Source organism: Cloeon dipterum, chromosome X (genome assembly GCF_949628265.1).
Source record: "Cloeon dipterum chromosome X, ieCloDipt1.1, whole genome shotgun sequence".
Taxonomy (NCBI): Eukaryota; Metazoa; Arthropoda; class Insecta; order Ephemeroptera; family Baetidae; genus Cloeon; species Cloeon dipterum.
In genome coordinates this window covers 6,087,977-6,103,953 of record NC_088790.1, presented here as the reverse complement: position 1 = coordinate 6,103,953, position 15,977 = coordinate 6,087,977, and the positions used below count along the sequence as shown (strand labels likewise).

Genomic DNA, 15,977 nt, shown 5'->3' with positions numbered 1-15,977 from the left:
AAGCCTAAGATTATCGGTGGCTGTAAGGTAAAAACGCAGACTTGCCTACGTTGCGCAGAGCATAGCAGTTCGTTCGCAACGTCACGCCACACGGGGGCAATGTTTAATTTCCACACGGGAATGAAATGTCAAGAAGAGAAACGTGTCAAAAATGCAAGAAGCCAGTCTAGCTTGCAACGTCTTCAAGCAAGACGTGCGAGGCATGCCCTTATATTTCTCTCAAGGAATAAAAATATATAGTCTAGGCGAGAAAATATGGTAGTTTTGACAGTTTCAAGATATTTTTCACTTGGGAGCGGTTGTAAGACTTGGACCTATTTAGTTCATTTCAGTTTTTTCAATTAATAACATCTGACCGGTTCAAAATGCTATGAATCTCTCTAGCAGAAATATGTTATTTTTAATAAATCGATTTCATAGAATTAATGCTGGTTAATCTCAAATGCTGCAAAAATTAATAGCTTTTTCCTAGTATACATTCTAGATTACCCTGAAGAGGGAAAAGGAAGATGAAAATAAAGCAAGGAGGAAATGAGAGACGTGAATGTGTATTTAAACTAAGATTTTAAGTAGATAACTATTAAATTGGCTAATTTGGCGGAGCCTTCTGCACCGAGAGATTAAATATATATAGTCTCAATAAAAATTGGGACTATTAAAAAATAAAAATCTAATTCAAAGGTTAATCTCCCTTCACTTTATCTTAATAAAAATATAAAGGAATTAATCCGAAATTAAATGATTAATTCAAACATTTTGCTCCTTAAGAGAAATGCAATAAAATTATTTGCATTCTGGAGATGATAACAATTAATCATTTTACAGTATCCTCGGTTTGTACTTCTTATAGAAAAAATTATTACATCGTCTATTAAGAAATGACTACGGAAAAGTAAGCCAAATGACTGAAATCTCCTGTCTATATTTATCATCATTGGAAAACCACATGATTGTCATGAAATAAAATGTGCTTTCATCAATGCCAAATATACTCTATTTCTCATAACTGAACTACGCTGTACAATCCCGTTAAGTAAAAAAGTAAAGAGGGAGATACCGTTCAGCGATAAATCGATAATGCTCAATAGTTTGTATGACAGGTAATAAACTTCCAATACAATCACTTAAGCTTGAGTAAACTTCACGGGTAAGTGACTTTGAAAAGAAGAGAACATTAAGTTTATATTGCATAAATATCTAACTGCAATACGAGTCAGTCTTGGCATAGCGCATTTTCAACTTACCTGTGGCTAATGACACGACAAAGGTAGAGATGCTATTTTTTATCTCTTTTGGCCGTGACGTCAAATAATTCATGAGGTTTACCCCAAAGCAGCATAAATTTCGGAATCTACCTGAGCAGCCATAAAACATTCTTATTCTTTTGTTGCTCGACGTGTGTGTTGTGCCTGTGGTTATTATTTATACAGCAGGAGAAAGAAATTTCTGCGGACAGGGGATGGCATTATTTCGAGAGCAGCTCAGTCGAGCGCGAGACCCGCAGGCAGCAAAGCGAAACAAACTCTCGTCTCATCCGAAAGTGCGCGCGACCCATAGATGGCCAAACTTTCCATAACATGCATGGAAATAGAGCGCGGGGGGACGCAAACTGCTTTTGCTCCGTCCGATCAAGGAGAAAGGGGATCGAGCAGGCATAAAGCTCTCTGATTCGCTTCGGCGGATGATAATTTTTCCAGGCTGGTTTGGCCATTTTCGCAACTTTCACGCGGATGCGTCCAAATGGAAATTTCCTTGCTCTGTGTGTGTGACGGGATTTGAAGGCAATTTCTCTGTGTGTGCTCACGCCAAACGAGCGGCTCGTGTGTGTATTTTACTGGCTGCGCTCGGATTTGAAGCACCGCTCTCACTCGATGCTCACATACACACAGCATTTTATACTTTCGCAGCAAAGCCGTCCAGCCAAAGGCACGGCCGCTCGTCTTTTTTCTAATCTGAACCAAAACGCGGTGCCTGCTGCACAGGCGTTAAAACTTTCCGGGCGGCCAAAGCCGCGCGCAAATCCCTTGACACGCTTTAAAATGGAAATTCGGGCTGCTTTAAATTATTTTTTGGATTACTCATTTACCGTTCGTACCGGTTTTGGACAGGGGAATGGTAAAGGCGGACAGGTTATTATCGCTCGAGCGTTCTAAATCCATCAAGTTGTGGTCCCTGCTTTGATTTTACGCCACGCTGGATGTGATGAAACGCCGGGTTTGAGGCTGTTGTTGACAGAAATTCAAAAGGACCCAAAATTAGACTGGCAGTAAATTAGTTTTTCAATTTTAGGCAAGGCAGCAATTCAAAGCTGTTTCCCTTCAAATGGAAATTACCCTCTTGTATATCAAAGTCAAAAATAACAACACAATTATTAAGATCCCTTTTGTGTAGGTTGTTATATTTAGCTTTTTCCCTGATTCGACATTTATGAAAGATTGCAGTCGAGAGGGTAAAAAATGAAAATGCCCTGACAAAGCTTTTCCACCTCACTAAATCTTACCGAGAGCTTTATAATTTAAAATTTCTTCGATTTGATATTTTCTTTTGAGGTCAGAATAATTATTAGCTGTGCTATGTTACTAAAGCATTTCTTTTTATGTAAATGCAAAATATGTAAAAATATGAGATTTCCAAACACAGAAAGAATTACATAACATTTTTATTTGATTTAAATGTTTTTCCGTTTTTTCTTCGTAAATTAGTGTATATCATATATTAATCTTGATTCGTATGGTACTAATGTTCAGATACCATCTCTTTCTATGGTATTTTAAAATTAGATTGAGAAGAGTTAAGAAACTGCAGGAAGGCATTTCAATGAAAATGGTGATAAACAAGTTTTATGGGCTGCTATAGTTTAGTCTGGGTAGGAAATGGCAATTTGTCAGCCAGCCGAGGCGGAAACTCCAGTACTCGCACATCACACAGAGAGTCAACATGTCCGAACTTTTAATGCCAAAGGTCAGCACCAGAGAATTCTCTTGAGCTCGAGAGGGCGAGAGACGACCCTGAATAACGAGGTTTGGTGCAGTGTGTCCGCCGTCCCTGCAAATTAGACCCGACGGCGCGTGCACACACGACATTTCTGGCCAAAGAGCGGCGCGAGCATGCAACAGCTAGTTTTGTGCCCCCCGTGATAGCACGCACGCCGCTTTGATATGCAATACACGACTGCGACGCCGACGACTACAGAGTAATCAGATTTCAGGGAGTGCGTTCGTTCGACAGGCAAAGTTGGCTCGTACCGGGGGCGGCAGTCGGCTCGCTCGCTACTGTCAGCCCGGAGAAGGGCAGAGAGCGACCCCCGCGGAATTTCCGAGGGCTGAATTCCGTTCAGTCGGAGAGGGTGAATATTGTTATTCCTCCATTTCATCTCGGGAGAGACAGCCGGCCGAAGGTTTCGCTGCGGAATAATTTTAACTGTGACTGCAAAATGGAGCAGTGCGAAGAAATCAAAAGATGGATTCAACCCCTCGTCAGGCACGCTCATCTACGCGGCGGATCGGATCTCGCGCCAATTCCAGTCGTCTCGAAAAACAGCTCCTCGGGCTATAATAAAAATTCAAATAGAAAAACTTGTTATTCCGAATGTGCCGAGTGCGAGGAATGACGGCGAATCTGTGGAAATATTCTAATATAGCTTTTCTCGCGCCCAGAGCAGATATTGTGAAAAGCTGCAGCACGTGCGTCTCTTTCCGGCCAGAGACACAGCTCGCGCAAATGTGTGCGTTCGCGGCCCCGGGTTATTTGCGAAGAGACTCTTCCGTTAAATCACAAAGCTCGGGCGTTTCCACCAGCGACGACCTTATTAAAATATGAGCACATAAATCTTCTCCTTTATATAGTCAATGCGTCACTCTGATGACAGAAAGACGATGAAAATGATTCGACATCGAATGCCTTTGGGCTCCTCTTTTAACCTTTCGCTTTGAAGTGTCACAAAGATTTCCCTTTTTTACCGACCGAAAAAATTAGATAATTAATGAGTTGCGGAAAGTTTTATGTAAATATCTCCTCAAAAGTTTGGCTTCGAACCAGAATAAATATTTGGTATAAAAACTTCGGCAAACTTTCCTGCAATGTGCAGTGATCCAGCGTTTAATTTCCAGCCTGTACCTAATTATTTTTAATAAACACATATAAATTTGGAATTAAATATTTTAATTATTTTGTTCTTGATTTTTAAAAGAAATTTTAAACTCTCGCAATTAGGGAATTCGTTATTCAAGCAACACAAACCATTTTGTTTGACAATATTTTTAAATCATTTCAGCGGTTGCTGAAAATACGCAATATAGGAGATTTAAGAAATATTTTAAATGCCCAGATTGTTGATATTTAAAATAAATTTTTACTGTCCCTGATTTAGCACAGTTACACTACACAAATTTTGGAATCATATTTAAACTTCTTACATATTTACAATTTTTTACTGGATTCAGTTGTCTCGAACAATTTCCCCGCGGTAAATAATAGAATTCCATTAGCATAATTGGTTCGCAACCTTCGCAATGAATTAATCACGGAGAGAGTGGAAAGGCGTCTCAGTTTTCCAATTTGCCGAGCGGCACTCGTCGCCTTGGCGGGTGCGAATAAGAGCGTTATTGCGTCGGCAAATTCTTTTGCTCAGTAATGCAGCAGGCATTCGTTGCGCTCGTCGCGCTGGGCGATGCATAATTAATGAGTGCCGCAGGACACATTTCAGCACTGATCTCAGCAGTGGCAAACAAAGGCCTTGCGCACGACTATTTGTTCATATCATTATGAAAAAGTAAGCGAGAGTTCTTCTACAGCAACGTAGCTCAGGACGCAGAAAGAGAGAGAGAGAGAGAGAGAGAGAGAGAGAGAGAGAGAGAGAGAGAGAGAGAGAGAGAGAGAGAGAGAGAGAGAGAGAGAGAGAGAGAGAGAGAGAGAGAGAGAGAGAGAGAGAGAGAGAGAGAGAGAGAGAGAGAGAGAGCGAGAGCGAGAGGAAATAAGAAAGAGAAATATGTGCAGCTGCTTTTATGCCCTCTGTTTTATAGCCAATAAAATGCGAAGCGACGGAATGGACGGGCTCGGTCGAGTTCCGCAACTTAAGATTTTCGCTAATTTGCATGAGATTCGTCCAATCATTTCCGGGCCGTGTTTTTGTTCTGCGCGCGGGGGTGGGTTTCATAACAGGCCTCCTTTCCGAGTCAACGCAGTTAAAAATTAATTGTTCAGCTCATTATATTACAAATTTACAAGAATGTAATATCTTTGGGCGGAAAGACGCATAATAAGACACTTAAAAGCAGGCTGCAATTAAAATTTAATGAGCGCAGCAGAAAGGAGTGCTCTCTGCCTTTTTTCGCTGCAAATTTTGCCGTCCTCCATTCCATAACACTCAGTACTGCGCGTCTGGCAAATTAAAATCGATACTTTCATAACCATTAAGCTGCCAAAAGTCTGAGTACACGCTGTTCGCGGATATTGCCAGGCAAATAACAAAACTCGTGAGCTGCCAATGCCCACGGCGCACATTGTTGGCAATAACAATAATTCGACCGCTACACGACGACTACGACTACACACACGCGCGCCACTAAAATTGCCATTCGTATCAGGCATTCTTGCAGGGAAAACACGCGCGTCGAATAACTCTCCCTCTCGCCGTCCGAAATTACAGGCTTCGCTGCGTAGACGCATAAACAATAATTAGGCTTTCCATAATTAGCTCGATTCTGCAGAATAATGACACACTTGTATCCATCGGCTCCGTAATTGCGGCCGCGGCGTCGAAAACAACAACACTTGAGCGCGCGACAGACTTAATATCCACCCTTGCGGGCTGCATGGATAAACTGTAATCAGCGTGAATTGCGAAGGCGGCGCACTTTTAATGTGATTAGTTTCGTGGCGCACGACAGCAAATAATAATTTCACCCACCCGCCCGCAGTTGCACGGGCGTTAAACCCAGCGGGATGATTTCTCAAATGTTTGTGCGGCGCGCGCGCGTGAGAGAGAGAGAGAGAGAGAGAGAGAGAGAGAGAGAGAGAGAGAGAGAGAGAGAGAGAGAGAGAGAGAGAGCACCGCCGGGCGAAATTGTCGACAATCCTCTTGAGTGCGTCGCTTTGCCTAAAATTAATATTTAATTGTTTCAGGCAACGCACTCGGTCGGTTGCTGCGCAGGCGAAATCAAATATTCGCTTCGTGGTGCGCTTCTCGACGGCCTCAAAATCGCATCGCGCAGATTGTTATTTCGCAACTGAAATCGCTCCCCCTTGCATGTTTACCGGATTAATTAGACCAGTAATTAGAGCTTTATTTTATCGCGTCTGGTGGAGAAACCATTTCAAAAAATTGGCCCAAAATTAAACCGCACGTGTGACGATATTCAGATTTCGCACCCTTAATCCAATGGAATTTGAAGGAGAGCAATTGAGCGATGGTGAGAGGGGAACGAATTTGTCACGTGGATTTAGGATGGTAGATAATTGGATCTGACAGTGGGTGGAGCTTAAAATTTCCTTCCAATTAATTTCTCGCCCGTGTATATTTTAATTTTATATTCGTTTTAAATAGGGAAATATTTCATGGCACTTTGCCACCAAATTCTTTTTTAAAAGGGCAGCAATCGTGCCCAATATTAAAAAGCATTAATTCTGCAAACTCTCGGAAATTTAGTTGCCAATGCAAAGACTAATTAAGGACTCGGTTACAACCCAAATTGATCTAGGTAGTGTAGTAAATTTTCGAGATATGTGGCTGAAAAGCTATAGCATATTATGTTTTTCAAATATTGAGGACACTCTGACTATTTGAAATCTTATTTTATTTCTCAATAAAGTGTCTCTCCAAAAAGTGTCGTTGGCAAGAAGAATCGAAATCTACTAAGAAAACATGGTCCAGCTCTATAAATTTCGGATAAATTTGCAAATTTGGAATTTAAACTGTAGCAAATTTAGTCCTCTTTTGGTTATTGCATCTGTGTAGAACTAATTATTAAAACTAACAATTTGTTAAGCTGCTTAGTCTAGCCAACAATTCTATTAATTTTCATTTGTTGCTCTGTATCAAAATCTACTCTTAAGGTGCACGGTAAATAAAAAATGTTTAAATGAGTGAATAGCACGAATGGGCAAACAGAGCATGCAAAAAATATGGGAATACAACAAATTAAAAAATTAGGTAAACAAACAATTTAAGTACCGATTGCTCTAAAATAGTCACAAGTGCTTTTTGCCCCATTTTAGTTCTTGGTGAGCTTGGAGATCAAGTGAATTTTATGCTGCTTTTTGATGCATAACATAAAACTAAGCTAATGTAATTTCCACTCAAAATGCCACCACTGACAGCGAAGGGCCATTAACGCGGAACCGTGCACGGCGGGGGAAATTTTATTCCGCTCACAGGGTCGCAGCCTATGATTACGCAGAATGGTCTTACAGCAGGTACGCGCACCAAAAAAGTCAATTAACGGAAATTTCGCGTCACCGATTTGCACAATTACGGTGGTGGATCCGACAGCTCTGCGTCGTGTCCATTTGAGCCGAGCCGACAAAATCAATGTCCACTCGCCGTTCAATCGAAAAGTGCTTTTGTGCAGCGCGCACCCTTTCATTTTCGCATCATTTCGGCAACGCGAGCAGCGACGAGCCTTTCATCCACCAATTATTTGCCGCTTCAAGCTCTCGCATCATCCGCCGGATCGGCTCTCGTCTCCGCCACACACGAAATGCCGCGCTGTTTGCCTTCGTGCACGTGTTTCGCCTGTTGTGAATAAGGCGGTCTCGAATTTCGACTCTTAGGCGTACGTGCGTTGTAGACGGATTTCAGCACGGGTTTTAAGCTGAAGAAATTGGACGCTGATTGGCTTATTTGCCAATTTCCAGAGGGCTTATGAGTGATTTTGGAAGAGGAACTCTACACTTCATTTTTGCAAAAATATTAAAACGTGAAAATGAAATCTAAAACTTTGGAGATTGATGCAAATGTAATTTCCGTTTGTGAACATTTCTCAATGAAGATTGCTTTTTTCATTTTCTGCTAACACTATAGGCTGGTCTGTCATTCGTTTTGCTTGTGAATTAAAAAGATTTAAGAAGTGTTTTATTAGATCTAAATAAAAAAGCTGGAGCGCGTGAGGAGGATTCGTAAGAAGCTTACGCCGAACTTTGATCTTCGACGAAAAAGATCCGCACCCTTTCAACTCCATATCATCCTTCTGGAAAACATGTATCTATTTTCGCTGGTGTGTTTTCTCCGCAGAGCTGAATTTGCTTTTGTCACTCGCGCGCGTTCTCTCCCCAATAAAACCCGTCGGTAGAGAAACTTTGCTTCGCGGTGCACAGAAACACACATACACACAAAGAAGCAGAGAGCATGCAGAAAGAGGAGAGTCGCGGTGCGGCGGGCTCTTCGCACAATTCCCTCGGCTATTTGCATTAAGGCCTTTTCAAGGATTCATGAAATAAACTGAGACTGCCTGGAAATTTTGCGTCGGAAATGTGCGTGCTCGCCGCTTCGTCGTGAAAGAAAGAGAGAGGCCACTTGGGCCGTGCATTTCACTTTTTTTCCATTCCCTTTGAACGCTTCCTATGGCAAAGGACGCCAAAAAAGCGGCGAGCAGAAGGAAAGAAACGCCGCAAGCAAAACTCGTATGCTATCGATTGCGGCTGGCAAATTGTATACATATGCGTGCCAGAGTGGCCCTACGTTGTTTCAAATTCGGCAGGAAAGAGTGTACGTTTGCCAATCGCCGATGAAAGGACTGCCAGCACTTTAAATTGCGTTTGATTTATCGTTGTGTTTGCCGCACTTCAAAATGGAAAATTGTGCCGGCCGAGGGGCGAGAGTGTATTCATATAACTTTCGCCGCCAGTGCCATTAGTCAAATAAGTGCGGCGTTCACTTTCGTCGCCAACGCAAACGCTGCGATCGCCCCAGAGACGGAATTACCGGCTGCTGGCTCGATTTTTTATTGTCATCCGAAGCCACCCCCAGAGAACACACGTCATTTTCTGGCCAGAGTAATTTTTACCCGCTCTGACAGCGGCACTTGCGAAAAACCGCCGTCGCCACCGCCGCGATGGAGAAATGTCATCAAGCCCTCCTTTCCGCCTCCTCCAGCCCGTAATGCGTGGAATTTATTGAGCGCTCAACTCATTCAGCCCTTAATCTCGGAGGCTGCCGCGTGCACAATCAGGCACACGCGAAATTAGTTTTCATGTGCCGCCTTTCTGCCTGCCTGCGGTTCCTGATTATGCCTGGTAAGCAACACGATAGTCGAGTGCTCCTGAAATGGAGGGAAAGCAGGAACAGCCGCTAATATGAACACACGCTTTCTCAAAGACGCTTACGTTCGCCATAGCAACACTCTGAAGTTAGGGGAAAATGTAAGATGTAAGCCACTCGTAATTTGCAACTAGTGTCTGATTTGACCTGTCCTCATAGTCCTCAGGAGCAAATAAATACCACTTTGATGGCAAGTCCCGAAATACTTGCACCAAAATGCGCTGAGTAATTATAACTAATTAGAAAGTAATTGCCAACATTGGAATATAATTGCCGGAATTGTATAACGTGGTTAGTTAATAAGCTATTGGGTCGACCATTGAGAAGTTTCACCTCAACCCACATTCATTTCTGCAAACATTGCTAAAGGAAATCAGATATGGAAATACATTATTAACAGATATGAGTTGTGATTTTTAGTTTGTATGTGACGAAGGGTCAAAACTTTGAAACGCTCGTGCCATTGCCATGAGATACGAATTTCGTTTCTAACAAAACTTGCAAATTCGACAAGATTTAAAAAATGGGCTTTAATCCTAGAGTTTACAGAAAAGACTGTTTTTATTTTCATATATGGTGCACAACTCAAATCTTTCTCTTTTCCTGGGAGTTGAAACCTATACATTTAAAGTATGAATATTAAAAGGAAATTCCTTAAAATCTTTAAATTGAAAAATTAACTGAAAAATCGTAGAGTTAATTTAGCAGAAAATCAGCCCCAAAGTTTGCATTGTCTCCTTACTGAAATTCATGACTTATTTCGATAGAAGGAAATTTTTCTTACAAACCGCTCAACGTTAGATAGTTTGCGACGAGATGAATCGAAATCGGATATCCAACAATCAAGCTAAGGGAATGTCGGTTCCAGCGTCTACCTTCCTTATTACGAACGGAGGAGGTGAAGCAATTTTTATCGAATGTTTTGATACAGAAGTGATTTACCGTCCAAGTTGCACAGAAATGTTCTTGTCAAATGAAACTAAAGGGCAAATAAAAAGCTCAGTTTATTAAAAAAAAAACGTTTTGCAATATTCCCATGTCAAATATGTCGCATGTTTAATGCTTTCAATCGATCAAACAACATACATTTGAAACATAAAATAATGGAAAGAGCACCAGCAAATGGAAATTTAAATCAAACACACAACAAATTGCAAAACAAACATCGAATTAATTTTTATCAGCCGAACAAAAAATAAATTTGCAGTCGAGAGCGCAACAAACAATCAAAACAAATTGCCTATCCATTTTCCGGGCGCAACTAAAGTCAATCGAAGCGACACGATGTGAGTTCGCGCGCTGTGATTATCACGCGGATACGAACACACACACGGAGCAGTTTTGACGCGATCAACCTCGCGCCGCGATTGATCGGGAGAGGCTTTAAAGAGTCACCGCCGGACAAACGCAAACAAAAACGCATTAAAAGTCCGCCGCGTCGGAGATTTATTGGCCAAGTGAGGCTGCGAGATGAGTTCCAGCCCTTGATTATTTTGCAAATGAAACCCCCAGAGAATTAATGCATGCACGCTCTGGTCAATTTAACTGATTGGTTCGCCTGGTTGCGTGCGTCGGGCGGGCGGGCGGCCGAGAACAAAAGCGCCGCCGCCAACACTTTTATGTCGGACGCAAACAAAAATATTTGTCGGCCGCACAAACCCCGTATGGACGCGGTCTGCGTGCGTTATTGCGTCGGGTGGCGGACATTCGCTTTGCTCGCACACTGCAGAGATATTAAGCTGCTTAATCTGCCGGCTCGTTTTTGCTCCACTCTTTCTTCTGCCGGGCAAAAACGCACTGCTTTTTAATTATGCTCATTAATTATGACGAGAGCGTTCCTTTTATTCGGCGGCCCATTCGGGGGCTTTGGCGCCGCTCGAGGTGATATTTATATTTCATTAGCTGTCGCGCTTTTTTGCGAGGGTCCCTCGGCAATACTGCGAGCGAATTAGCGACATGAATTACTCGTCCGTAATACGCGCTGATCCACCCGGTGGCTACTGCTGCTGCTGCTGCTGCTCTGACCTTTTTAAAACGGCAAATCGGGCTGTGCTTTTCTATCCCGCCTTGTCGATGCTTTCTTTCCCGTTTTGCACCGGCTGGAATAAGAAAGTCTGCCTTCTAGAGTGCCCAAAGGCGAGAGCCGTTCGACTCTTGAGCGGAGAATCGTAACTGAAAGGCCAACTGCCGTTTTTTAACTCCAATATCCTCGCAGAGTCAAGCAGGAGATGCGACTTTGCAGATAAAAAAAAGGAACAGAAAGGCTTGGAAAGCGAAATTTCAATGAGGGCGGTTTCAAAAGTAGTTTGAACAATGTGGAGAATTCTGTAAAAGCCTCTCTTGGCCTCTGAATTTAATTTGCCGCTATTCCAGACACAAGGCGCTTTTTGGCTCCATGTCATTTTGCACAGCTTTTTTATGTGCGTTTGGATGTCTGAAAATAAAAGATAGGAATATCAGAAGGCGCTCGTTTATTTATCTTCAACTTTTCTGCACAAAGTTTTGAGTTGGGCAACTCGAGTAAATCCGATTCCTAAGATTTTTGCGGAGAGTCATTATAAAAAAATGAGTTTAGTTCTTAGATTACAGATGTGTCTGTCTCTAGGCAAGAACTAAAAATATTTTGTTGTGGTGATACATGTAATTTACCAAAATTTCCACATCACGGTGTAGTATGGATTAGGGGATATTTGCAAAGCTGTGGGGAAATTAAAATCACGGCTTTGACTGCCTCATTCAACTACTCTCCGAACCGGCACCCCATTTGCACGCACCGTTTCGTTGCAAAATTATAATAAAAATTCTGCTTCGGCGTGTTTTAAATGATCATTCAATTGCACCAATGAAATTCATGGCAGCCTCATAAATTATTCGGCGTAATCGCCGTTTGCGCACTTTACCTGCCACCGAACGCAAACCCTCTATTTTTCTCTCGCACTCAATAAAATATAAGCAGCATTTAAAATTCAAAACAGCTGCTCTCGCATGCCGAAAATCAGGTCGTGTTTTAGCCCGAGATAAATTTGAGTGGATCCATGAATACATATTTTATTTGGCGCACACCCGGCCCATCTTTTGCCGCCGTCGGATGCACTTTACGAGAGGGGCAGCGCGTGTTTCGATTCATATTAATGCGAGCGCATTCTCTGATTTAGCCTCACGGCCGCGCCTCGCGACTTATTTATTCCAGCACGCACTCACAATATCTCTGCCGCCCGTTCGTTTTTAGCCCGATCGGAAGGGTCGCTCTCGGGCTTGTTTGCCGCATGCACGCAGAGATTTAGTTCACCCTTTCCTCTCTGTCAGCTATGCCCTGCGAGTCGAACAAACTTGCTGCTTTTTTGCACCTCTCTAATGAGGCGGCCCGTCGGAAAGGCACTCGGTGTGTCCAGTGCGGCCCGCCTACCACTCTCGAGGGCCCTCGATCGAGTCTCAGCGTCTTCGGCGTGCGCAAAAAGAGGCACGAGTCCGCTACTCGCCCTTTACCCCCCTCCCTCCCTCGAAAGTTGGCAAAACCTGCTTTACAGCCGGGGAAAATTGCAAACTTTCGTGCATATTGTCAGACACAAGTTTTGTTGTAAGACGGTAATCTCTAGAAACAGAGATCGCCCATAGCCATCGACTTCGATTAAGAAAATTTGAAATTTTGTGAGTAAAGGTTCGGCGAAGTGACAGTGCCTCTTCACACATTGTTTGTGTCCCGAGCATTAATGGATTAATCAGATTGATATTAATTAAAAACATGGACGATAGAGAGCCCTTTTTTCAAAATCTGAAAACTTTAATTAATGAAAAAGGATGGAGGAACAAGCTATACATATAATGGTGTTACGAGAAATGTAGTTTTTACTCAAGAATTTGCAATAAGGGGAAGAAAATGAAAGTTGATTTTAATGAATGCAAATAAAAAATATCTCAATAATTGTTTGAAAGCTCTCAACCCCATTTCAACAATAAGTTTTTAATATTGTTACTGTTTTGCCTAGAGGAAATATGTACTTCGTAATTCAAGATGTTGTGCTCTATCAACTTTTGTTTCGTAAAGTAACTTAAATTGGAACATGAATAAAAAATTAATGAAAGTATACTACTCATTGATCTGAAAAGATAGCAACGTTATAATTTAGAAACTATGTCCAAATTTTTAAATATGCTTAGATTGTGATAAATGAAAAATTGGTTGGTTCCAACATTCTGAATGAAATAGAAAATATTTTTTATCTTAAACATTTCATGCCACGTATAACGAACATAAACAGGATAAATTGAAAATGGATAATTGGCCCGCTTTGGCTAACCTATTAATTAAAAAAGATTAATAAACTAACAAATAATTAAAAATCCGAATGAATTTGAATGAGAGCAGCATTGATAATTATTAGAACGGATTCATTAAAATACTTTGACTGTCAGTAGAAAAAATAGGCATAAGGTTCCTAATTAGTGAAAGTCTCTATGATATTTTTTTAGATCCGTTTGAACGATGTTGCCAAAATATACTAGTTTGAAGTGCTTGAATATCCCCCCCCCCCCGCTTTTTAAAAATGCTATCAAACTAATTTTATTCCTCAAAATATGTAAGCTACATGTTATTGAATCATATTAAAATCTAGAGCCGTCCAAGAGTTTCATAATAATGGTGACAAATTAAATTTAAAAAAATAATAACAAAGCCAAGGGAATTAATATTTGACTTGCCTTTCAAAAGGTCCGCATCTTAGGCGTCCTGTCCACTAGCAGAAAACACCTTGTCAAGGGGGTAAAAATAACAACAACAGACACCACAAACACTAAAATCCGAGAGGCGGTGTGCGCGAGATAGGTGTTGACGCGTGAGATTGTCCAGGGGAAATCAGCAAAGCAAGTGAGCTGCACTGACTGACTGACTGAGAGTGAGAACGAACCCGGCCGGCTGGTGGTGGTTGATGTTGCCGCTTCCGAGGGAAGACTGCACTGCAGCTCGCCGGAGAGAGATGGGCTACTCCCGCCCGAGCCGCCGAGTGAGCGAGTCTCGCGCGAACGCCCTGCCGGCTCGTGGCTGAACCTCCATCCATACTTACCCCCTCGCGATTTGGCTCTCCTGCAACCAGGGTTTTGGGAAATTGCCCGCACGGGTTTTCAGCTTTTATTGACGTCGTTATTAATACTTTGATGTGCCTTCAGAATCACTCGCCAAATTTTATGTGTATCGCGGACCTAAAGTTCGACGGCCTTTTTTATCCCTGCCTAGTGATTTTTTGCACAAGCGGACGAGCTTTGCTCGAAAAGCAGATGCTGGATTTTTTGCTCGTCAGCATTTCTACCTTCTATCAACTTTTATTCGTCGTCGCGTAAGCTGCTCCTTGGGAGTATGCATATTTTTCTTCATATTGAATCATGCTGTAAGCGAAAGAGGATGGACAAGCGCCTCGTAATATCAATTAGTTGCTCAACCTTCGTTTTTTTTTCAGAAAATTTTTTTAACCCTATTCTGAGCGGCATGTTTAGAAAGCTTTGCAAATAAATTTTGATTTCAGGAGTTTTACATTTGAATGTCTATCCTTAATGAGAATTTACAACAAATATATACTAAAATCATAAATTATTTATTACCAACGCATCTGTGAATGCGGGAGGATAAAATTTCCTAGCATGTCCAATTCCTCAAAATAGAGCAGCCGGTGCCCAATTAAGTGTAGAGACAATATGGTGCACTGCTTGTATGTGCCGATTGCGTTCAACTGAGCGAGAGGTCGTGCTGAACAGTCTGCAAATTGGCATGAGCAAATCGACAAAGCAAACCTAATTTGATGTTGTTGTGCATTGCGCCAACTGTTTTGCAATAATATCGCGAATCTATGCTGATTTATTTAAAAGTTAAAAAAAGGGTGGTGGTGGTTTTCCGCAGATTATAAAACGCTGTGTACACAGGGAAACGCAAATCATGCTAACGAGGCACAAGTAATCACGCGCTGCCATCGCTTGACGCAAACACGGAAAATCAGTGACGCAACAGCCAGCGAATGTCAGCGGGCTCAATCAAAATAATGTGAGCTCGGATCGGGCCGGCGTTCGATTTGGAACAATAAGGACTCGTCGGAAATACAACAACTTTCCTCAGGTCCAGGCTCCGCCCTTTGCTGACAATACCGGCAGAGTGGCAGAAGCGGAAGAGCAGAAGCTCGAGTTCGTTCTCATACAATTGTACATATGGTGATTTGCGTGGAGTTATACTGTTGCTGGGAGACTTTTTCGGCGTATTTTACGCATGCACAAGTTACAAAAACACGTAATGTCGCGAAGAGATGGAATGTGTTGTACAATATTTACACTTATATTCAGCCTTGCTTCTTTTGTGACCATCTGTTTTCCGATTTTCACGGACAACTGGATATTTCCTTCTCTTTTATGAAAATTGAATTCAACAGACAAATAACTGTTATCACCACGAAAGGAAATTTATCTGTGTTTGAACAGCTTCCTCTGTTTCGGTTTCAAGCCGCAAAACAAGCAGAGAAAATGCGGTAAGCGCTGTTGATAAAACAACAAATCACCCACTTTTTCAATTGATTGATATTTAAGGCGTTGCCGGCGTTTGTCTCCATGGCACTTTACTGCTTTTGGGATCATGAATTTATGATGGTGTGCACATTCCCCGTCGAAGGCTATCGATTCGCGACCCTAATGCCCCCAAAACAGAACCAAGTAGCAAAATATACACCATCTGCACACGGTATATTCA

The 15,977-nt window shown here is 42.1% G+C and overlaps 1 protein-coding gene across 1 annotated transcript in view; it reads right to left on the bottom strand.

Moving 5' to 3' along the window:
- The window catches only part of LOC135945052 (neurotrimin-like), a 94,392-nt gene extending 80,167 nt beyond the window's left edge, over nt 1-14,225 (bottom strand). The window contains exon 1 of the mRNA XM_065492437.1: nt 13,955-14,225. The gene's annotated coding sequence lies outside the window, so the exon portion shown is untranslated. The remainder of the gene's footprint in view (nt 1-13,954) is intronic.
- Between the last annotated feature and the right edge of the window lie 1,752 nt (nt 14,226-15,977).